The 9,945-nt window shown below is 51.4% G+C and overlaps 1 pseudogene; it reads right to left on the reverse strand.

The window, feature by feature from the left end:
• Positions 1–8,353: 8,353 nt before the first annotated feature.
• Positions 8,354–9,675, reverse strand: LOC102265809 (large ribosomal subunit protein uL4 pseudogene; annotated as a pseudogene).
• Positions 9,676–9,945: the final 270 nt, after the last annotated feature.

The raw sequence follows: 9,945 nt of genomic DNA on the forward strand, positions 1-9,945 counted from the left end.
AGCAGGGAGGGGAAGCTGAACCGGGAGACTTTGGCGGCCAGAGGTCTGGTCTGTCCTGGAAGGAGCCAAACATTTGTTGTTAATAAGAGTAGGAGGGAAAAAAACCGCTGTGAGAAGCTCCCTCCTGGGCCCGGGCAGGTGCGGTCCTGCACAATCCCTTTATCACCAGCAGCGAGGTTTGGAGAACAAGATGAGAGGCTGATAGGCCCTGGTTATCTGGGGCGGCAGCGTTTATCTGGGAAGTTTCCACAGGGTCCCCATTGGCTTGTGTGTTATCTGGGCCCGAGCTGCTGGGGACTTGGGGCCCCCTCCCCCACCAAGCAGGATGGCAAAACAGGGGCTGACGATGACCTCTTGTGTGGTCGGGGAGGTGTGTGGTGAAGAATAGCCAGGGCCCTGGGCCATCTGGGGCCCCACGTGAGCTTGTCCCAGAGATTTGGTGCCATCATGACAGTGGGTACCAATGCTGGGTCCCTTCCCTGACTTGGATGGTGATCTCATTCACCCGGGATGCAGGAGCATCCATTGCGTCTTACAGACACCAAGGCCTGGACAGGTTATGTCCCTTCCCAAAAGGTGCCCAGCCAGAAAAATAGCAGAACCAGGATTTGAACTCTGGTCTGCTTGATTCTATTTTTATTATTTTATTTTTATTTTATTATTACTATTTTGGGCCATTCCCCCCAAATATGTGGAATCCTAGTTCCCCAACCAGGGATTAAACCCCCTGCTTTGGAAGTGTGGAGTCCCAACTCCACACTTGGATCACCAGGGAAGTGAGTCCCTGGTCTGCTTGATCCTAAAAGCACTGGCTTCCAGAACAAACCCTATGACCAGGGCAGAGTGGACCTCAGCCCCCTAACATTGCCAGAGATGGTTTGGGTCCACTAACCAAATGATGACCCACTCCAGTATTGTTGACTGGAGAATCCTCTGGACAGAGGTCACTGGCAGGCTACAATCCATAGGGTCGAAAAGAGTCGGAGATGACTTAGTGACTGAACAACAACGAAACAATAACCCTGTTGATCTCACACTGCCTAGGGAATAGAAAGCTTGATCTTTGTATCTTGTTGCCATTTTATAGTTGAGCAAACAGAGGCCCAGACAGATACATCCCTTTGGCCAAAGTCATCCAGGTTAGAGACGTTGAATTCACTCCCCTGGCTTGGAGTCGCCCGGCAGCTCTGCCCCTCTGCATCCCCGAACCCCTATCCTGGAGGGCTTCCCCTCCTCTCTGAGCCGTGGAGGCCGTTCCATCTGCACCACTCGCGTGGCCCTTAATCATTTACTGCCCTTGCAGACAGCCTCGGTCAAAAGCAGTCAAGTTCTGACTCGGACCAGACCTGTGTTGCCACCATCTGTGCACGTGGCCCAGCTCCCCTGCTGACTGGAAGGGCCTGGAGGGCAAGAGCCAGGTGGCTGGCTATTTCTGTGTTTTCCCTACCTGCTGACGTGCTGAGCATGCTGGGCAAGCCAGTGCTCAGATTCGGACCTGGTGCTTGGAGCACAGGGCAAGGAGGAACCACTGGGGATAACTGCAGGGCACAGGGACAATGGGAGGGGCTGGCACCTCACCCTCTCCAGGACCAAAAGTGAAAGTTGCTCAGTCGTGTCCGACTCTTTGCAACCCCAGGGACTATAGAGTCCATGGAATTCTCCAGGCCAGAATGCTGGAGTGGGGTACCCTTTCCCCTCTCCGGGGGATCTTCCCAACCCAGGGATGGAACCCAGGTCTCCCGCATTGCAGGTGGATTCTTTACCAGCTGAGCCACAAGGGAAGTTGAACCCAGATTCTGCTCCATTCCTATCAGCCAGCCCTGCTCATACCCTGCTGTCCCATATTTGGTGACCGAAACCACAGCCATAACTGGGCCTAGCAGATACCTGAACCTTCCCCTTGGCACCTCCTATTCTCCCACCACACCAGCCAGTCATTGCCAGGTCCCACCAGTTCTGTGTCTTACACATCTCTTTTAGATCCAGCCCATCTTGAACTACTGCAACAGCCTCCTTCCTGGCCTCCCTGCCTCCAGTCTGCTCTCCAGTTGCAGTCACAGTGTTCTTCTTCAAACGTAAACTGGAGCTTGTCCTTCCTCCGTTTAAACCCTTCAGGGCCTCCAAGGCCTTCATATGAAGTTCAAACATCTTAACGCTCCAAGAGCTGGCTCTGGCCCACTGTTCTTGTATCTCCAGCCATTCCAGGCCACACTGGACTCTAGGTTCCTCGGAATGCCCCCCTCACCCTGCTCTGGGCCTTAGCTCATACTCTTCTGTGTTAGGAACACCCCTTTCTGCCCTGATTCCTTTTATGGCACACTCCTCATCCTCCAGGTCTCAATCTGGGGTCACTTCCTCCAGGAAGCCTCTTTGGACCCCTGCCAGTTAGGTGCCTGCTTTTCCACACGAGCGTTTGCACGCGTTTATCGTAGCCCTCAAAACATGGACTGGGGGCTTCCCTGGTGGCTCAGTGGTAAAGAATCTGCCTGCCAGTACAGGAGACAGGGGTCTGATCCTTGATCTCGGAAGATCCCATATGCCACGGAGCAATAAATTCACGCACCACAACTGAGCCTGTGCTCTAGAGCCTGGGAGCCACAGCTCTTGAAAGCTTCACACCCTGGAATCTGTGCTCAGCAGCAAGAGAAGCTTGCTTTTCACCTCAGTGAAAAGTCTGAGTGCAACAATTAGAGAGTAGCCCCTGCTCACCGCAACTAGAGAAAGTTGCAGCACCAAAGACCCAGCACAGCCAAACAAATGAATAAGTAAATAAAAATTATTTTTAAAAAATATGGACTGGGAATTGCCTGTGAACTTGATTTCTGTCTGTCTCCTCCAGTAGACTCTGAGCTCCCTTCAGTGGAGGCCGTACTTGCGAAGGAACAAGTGTTTGACAGCTTCTCTGCTCTTCCCGGTTCCCTTGAACTCCTCAGAGGGACTTAAAGGGATCGTGGAGCCCCTCCCCCCCCCGGGTTTTTCTTCTTTTTTTCACTTTGTTAATTGTTCTTTAATGTTTTGATAGTTTTGATATATGGTTTAAACCTTTAACTTTCATTTTTAAAGTGAAGTACACTGTTTGTACAAAAGAACATGTAAATAACATACATATGCTGTTTGAATGATGGTAATAATAATAAAAGAGTCACCCTGTACTCACTCACATCCCAGTTTAAGAAGAGTTCATTTCCAAAGCTTTCAAAGCTTGTTGAGTTCCCATCACATCACGCTGGGCTAGACTGAAGGCAAAAGGAGAAGGGGGCGGCAGAGGAGGAGATGGTTAGAGAGTACCACTGACTCAGTGGACATGAATTTGAGCCAATTCTGGGAAATACTGAAGGACAGAGGAGCCTGGTGTGCTACAATCCATGGGGTCGCAAAGAGACACACACAGCTTGGTGACTGAACAGCAGCAACATCCCACACGAAGTTTCTTCTCCAGAGGCAACCAGTGTTTAAACTTTTGTTTGTGTTTTCTTTCTAGTTTTATCACATATGGACAATTCCTAAATAACATATGATATAATTTTGTATATTTTTGAACCAGACTTTATGGATTCTTTTGTGACTTCCTTTTAAAAAAACAAAACTAAACATTATCTATGGAGAATCACCCACATTGGGTCATTCTCCATGCATGCATGGTTGCTGCTGCTGCTGTCACTTCAGTCGTGTCCGACTCTGTGTGACCCCATAGACAGCAGCCCACCAGACTCCCCCATCCCTGGGATTCTCCAGGCAAGAATACTGGAGTGGGATGCCATTTCCTTCTCCAATGCAATGCATGCATGGTATCTTATGCCATTTCACAATTTATACGTTAATTCTTCTGTTGTTTCCAGATGTTTGCTGTTACAGCCTGGGTTGTTCTTAATGATTACCTTTCCCATTCATTCTTGGGACCTGTCTCGTGAACTCCTGTCTCTCTCCTGCTGCCTCAGCCCACTCCCCAGTGAGGCAGAGTAGGGACAAGTTTCCCAATCAGGGCCACCTCTACAGAACCCACGAGCCAGGGTGGGGTTGCCTGAGTCCTGGGGGCCTCCTGGAGGACACCTGGGGCTCTAGGGCTGGCTGAGCGCTCCTCTGGCTTCCCGTTCCCCTTTCCACCTCTCCCCCTGAGCCTCAAAAGCAGCCACACTGCCCTCCCCAGTGGCTGCCCAGATCCAGGCTCTCCCCCTGCCCTCCAACAGCCCAGCCTGGCAGAGGGCGTGGGACCGAGCGTCCCGGTGTGTGTATCCAGCTGTTGCTTGCCACAGCTGGCTGCACCGGGTTCTGCAGAGCCAGGAGGGCAGGCTCCGCCCTCCCCCTCCTCCCCTGCCATTTAATGCCTGAGACTGGGTGAGGGCGAAGAGAACCTGGGAATGTTCCTGGCTGGGGACAAGACCTAGGACACATCTGTTCAGTCCCAGGCCTGGACTGATGGGCGTCCCCTCCTCCCCTCCTTCTTGCATTCCTGGCTCTCCTGGCGGCCTTCACTCAGGACTGTGAGAGGGGGTACCATCCCCCCTGGTGGAGCCTCTGTTTTCTCTTTTTATTTATTTATTTTAAATTGTGAAATAATTTGTTTTTTTTAATTGAAGGATAATTGCTTTACAGAATTATGTTTTTAAAAAAATTTTTTTAATTTTACTTTTGACCACACCGGGTCTTCGCTGCTGTGTGTGAGCTTTAGTTGCAGTGAGCTGGGGCTACTCCTCGTTGCGGTATGAGGGCTTCTCGCTGTGGTGGCTTCTCTTGTTGCGGGGCACAGACTCCAGAGCGCAGAGGTTCAATAGCTTTGGGCTTAGTTGGCCCACGGCATGTGGCATCTTCCCGGACTAGGGATTGAACCTGTGTCCCCTGCATTGGCCGGCAGATTCTTAACCATTGAACTATCAGGGAAGTCCTGTTTTCTCTTCTGTACAATTTGAGTATAACCGGCTTTGAGAAGCCCCTCATCTCATGGGGAAGGGCCTTGACAGGCCAGAGAGCAGGAGTGGAGCCATGCTTGGAGATTATGCCTGTATCGGAGAGGGGAGCAGTCAGAGGCAGGGAGGCTGCAGGGAGGAGGCTGCGGGAAGAGTCTAGAAGGGAGGGCAGCACAGAGCACCAGGGCCAAGGCTGCAGTGGGGAAGACCCGCTCACCAGGGCAGAGTAGGGTGGGGCTTTCTATGGGGCTGCAAATGACACCATCCCCAGTGAGCCAGGAGGACCGGGGGCCGCAGAGGCTGGGCTGGGAATGCTGTCCTGAGAGCCGTCCAGTCTGGCAGGCCGGGCCCCACACAGCCACTCATCTGGCCAACAAACCAACAAGCACTGAATGGCTGCCTGCCTGCCGTGTGCCAGGGTAGGGGCGGGCCAACAGGAAGCCCAGAATAGGACTAACAGAAACTGCTACGGGGCAGGAGCAATCGAGTGGCCCAGATGGGTGGACCGCCTGTGGGTTATGCCCTGTTTCCTGGACTTCACAGGCATTAACTCTTTGTTCTTTGTTTTTTTAGCAATCTTTTAGAGAAGTTTTTGAGTTATAATTTACATACCATACAACTTACTTTTTACTTACACGACTCAATGATTTTTGGTGTATTCACAGAGTTGTGTAACTATTATCACAGGCATAGAGTTTTGTTTGTTTTTGGCCACAGGATATGTGGGGTCTTAGTTCCCCAAGAGATTGAACCCTTGCCCCCTTCATTGGAAGCCTGAAGTCTTAACTGCTGGACTGCCATGGAAGTCCCAATATTAACTCATTTTTAACCCTGATGACACACCTCTGAGGCAGGTACTCTCATCGTCATCCCCATTTTACAGATAAGGAAAGTGAGGTTCAATAAGTCCCCTACATACGAACCTTCAAGTTGCGAACTTTCAAAGATGCAGACGTGTGCTCGCTTGTCCAATCACGTGTTAGTTCACGTGCCTGGCATACACTGTCACATACGTGTGTCCTTTACAAGTGCTCGTGCTTCTGTGTGCTTTACAGAACGTGTGGAGTACAGTAGCGCAGTGCCTTTATCTCAAGCCCGGAAACAAGAGTAAAAGCAGCGTGATGTACAGTACAGTGCTGTATAACCGATCGTGTGAATTGGGTACCAGGGTGACGGGTTTCTTCAGGAGGGGCAAATTTTCTCCGGACAAATGTTCCTCAGCCAGCTGAACCGAGGTTACCAGAAACACCTAGAACATGCCTGTGCATGAGTGTATGCATGGCATGGGCATCAGTCAGCCAGCAACAGGGAACCTCGTTTAAGGGGGAAATGGCACCCCACTCCAGTACTGTTGCCCGGAAAATCCCATGGATGGAGGAGCCTGGTAGGCTGCAGTCCATGGGGTCGCTAAGAGTCAGACACGACTGAGCGACTTCACTTTCACTTTCCACTTTCATGCATTGGAGAAGGAAATGGCAACCCACTCCAGTGTTCTTGCCTGGAGAATCCCAGGGATGGAGGAGCCTAGTGGGCTGCCGTCTATGGGGTCGCACAGAGTCAGACACGACTGAAACGACTTAGCAGTAGCAGGATTAGATAAGGGCTTCCCCCATGGCTCAGCGCTAAAAAATCTGCATGCAATGCAGAAGACACAGGAGACGTGGGTTCGATCGCTGGGTCAAGAAGATCCCCTGGAGGAGCGCGTGGCAACCCGTTCCAGTATTCTTGCCTGGAGAATCCCATGGACGGAGGAGAGTCAGGCGGGCTATAGTCCGTGGGGCTGCAAAGAGTCGGACGTGACTGAAGCGACTGAACACACACGGGATTAGATACAGGGCACTGGACACAGGGACTGGAAATGCCACCAGCCTGCCACTTACCTGGTGATGGGATCTTGGGTGAGGGTCTCCACCCCTCTCAGTTTTGTCATCTGAAAAGCGGAGCAAAATGGCACATACCTGGCAGGGCACAAAGTAAGGGTTCAATCCTGTTTTATTTAACCCTCACAACAACCACCGTCTATCACTAGCCCATTTAGAGACGGCAAAGGAGATGCAGAGAGGTTAAGTCCCTTGCCCAGGGTCACACAGCTGCAAAGCGGCAGAGTCAGAATTTGAACTCAGGCTGTCTGACCCCCAAGTTCACAATTTTAACCTCTGCCCTACTGTGAAGCAATAGCAGTCGTAATACAGACACAGAGGACTTCTTGGGCTCCAGGTTTCGGGTTAACCATTTCACCTGAGTAATCAGATAAATCACCTCGGTGACTTCTTCTCTCCGAGATGAGGAACAGACTCAAAGAAGAAAAGGGACCCACCTGGGGACTCCCAACTCCCATCTCTCACTCTTCTGGCCACATCCTGGGGAAATCTTGAAGCCCAGCTTTGTCAGGAGCAGGGGGCTGCTGCAACCTGCCCCCAGCATCCTGCGCTGGGGACAGACACAACCATCTGTCCTAAGACCTGGGTGCCCTAGCCTACAGCCTGGCCTAACCCTGTCGCCCACCCCCAGGCTCCAGCCTTGCCTGGTGCCATCTGGCGAGTGGCAGGGTGCCTGCTGCCAGGGTGTGGGTGCCAGGGGCCAAGAGGGGAGCAGCTGGAAGGCTGAGCTGACCCCACGAGCAGCAGCCCAGCCCCAGGGCTCCGTCTGGGAAGCTGCAGCCAGGTCATTTCCCTCCCCAACCCCTGGGAGATAGGATCTTCCCCTACCTTGTCAGCCAGGCCAGCTAGCTGCGAACCAGCTCCAACTTTCTGCCTTTGGGAATTCCTATCTCTGGGGACTCGTCCTCACTCTACAATTCCCTCCAGTGAAGGAACATGGGGTTCCAAGTCTTCCCAAACATGCTAGCCAGAGTACTGAGCTGCCCATACTGCCACGGGCTGTTGAGTAAGAGCTCACACATCTGGGCTCTTGCCATGTGCCACGCTCTGTTCTAATCCCTGTACAACCATTAACTTTTAAACCTTTGCACAACTCTATAAGGCAGTTGTGATGGTTATTCCCATTTCGCAGATGGGGAAACTGAGCTACAACGTGGTTAGATAACTTGCCCACTGCTGGCACATGGGAGAGCTGGGATTAGAACCCAAGCAGTCTAGATTCCTAACATTGATTCTGTGCTTCCTACAAGCCAGGCATTGTTCTGAGGGGTTTGGGGTATGGATTTGTTCATCTAATCCTCAGAATGCTGTTATCATCACTCCCGTTTTACAGATGAGGAAGCTGGAGGCTCCGAGAGGTTCTGCAGCTTGCCTCAGAGAGTCACAGTCTTGTCTGATTATTTGCGACCCCATGGACTGTAGTCTGCCAGGCTCCTCTGTCCATGGATTCCCCGGGCGAGAATACCGGAGCAGGTTGTCTTTTCCTTCTTTTTTTTTTTTCATTGCCTCTTTGTTCAAGCTTTTCTTTATTCAAAATCAGCTGTCCCAAATGATTCGGCATTTACGGAATAAACAAATTTAAGTTTAAGCAGCAGCCTTCTTTTCCTCTGAGGTGGGTTTCTTTCCTGTGGGCTTCTTTTCAGCTGCTGGTTTCTTGGTCCCTGCAGCATTTTTTCCCACCACAGGCTTCTTCAGCTTCTTATTGCCAACAGCCTTCTTTTCTTTGTTTCCCACCACAGGTTTCTTGCCCTGAACCCCTTTCTGATCTGATTTGGCTTCTACTGCTGCTGCTGCCTTATCCATGCGGATTTTGTGATTCCTGGCCTGTCGAAGAATGGTGTTCCTGCGCATGGTCTTTGCATATGGATTAAGCTTCAACATGATTCTCAGGTTTTTCAGTGGATTCTTCTTCAGGACTCTGCGATGAATCTTCTTGCGTGGTGCTCGGAGTGCTCTTTGGATTTCTGGGCTTTTCAAGATTCTGCTAAGGTCTGTATTGAGCATCTTGTGCATGGGGAGGTTGTAGTTACTCTTGAGGGAGGCTGCTTTACACCAAGTGCCATACAGCTCATCTAACTTTCGGAAAGCACTTTCAGTCCAAATGCAGAAACGTCCCACATAACCACCAGGAGCAAGTTTCAAAATGTTCAGCTTGCTTACATTAAGCAGAGTAATTCCAGGGATGCTTCTGAAGGCCTTGATGATACCATTGTCCTCATTATAGATGATGCAGGGTCCCCTGCGCTGGATACGGCAACGGTTTCTCATCTTGCCTTTGCCAGCTCTCATTCACTGAGAGTCATAGACCTTTTTGATATCATTCCAGGCCTTAAGTTTCTTCAGAAGCAACACAGCCTCCTTGGTCTTCTTGTAGCCTTCAACTTTATCTTCCACCACCAAAGGAAGTTCAGGAACTTCCTCTGTACAATGACCTTTAGACATGACCAGCACCGGTAAGGCTGAGGCAGCCAGTGCAGAGCAGATGGCATATCGCTTCTGCGTTGTATTCACTCTGCGGTGCCAACGTCGCCAGGTCTTGGTTGGCGCAAACATGCGGCCCCCACGACACATATTTCCAAAAGCGCCCTGACTGGAACGGTGAGTCCTGCCACCTCGAACCCTAGGAATTTGAGCCACAGCTCTGCTGGTACCCCAAGACTCAGCACTGGTTTGATGACCTGCTAATTCACTAACAGCATAGGGCTGTCTGTTGTTTTTGCGCAAGTTGGTGTGAACAAAGTTAACAACGTCGGGTCGAATGGGAACCTTGAACACAGCAGGCAAAGTGACATTTTTGCCAGAGGACTCCCCCTTTTTGGAGTACACTGATATCAGTGGACGAGCACACGCCATGGCGGGGAGAGGAGAAGGCCACGCTCCTCTCAACCCGGCGGCTCCCACAGGAAAAGCTGTCTTTTCCTTCTGCAGGGGATCTTCCAGACCTAGGGATCGAACTCAGATCTTCTGCTTTGCAGGCAGATTCTTTACTGTCTGAGCCACCATGGAAGCCCCTCAGGGCACAGAGCAAAGAAGAGGAGGTGGGAGGATTTGAATTCAGGCAGCCTGGCTGATCAGGATCTCGGGGGGCTGTGGGAGAGCAAAAGGACTTGGGAAAGTGTTAGACGAGCTGCTAGAGGTGGGCGCCTTCCTGCCTTCTCCAG

Source organism: Bos mutus, chromosome 19 (genome assembly GCF_027580195.1).
Source record: "Bos mutus isolate GX-2022 chromosome 19, NWIPB_WYAK_1.1, whole genome shotgun sequence".
In the NCBI taxonomy this organism is placed as follows: domain Eukaryota; kingdom Metazoa; phylum Chordata; class Mammalia; order Artiodactyla; family Bovidae; genus Bos; species Bos mutus.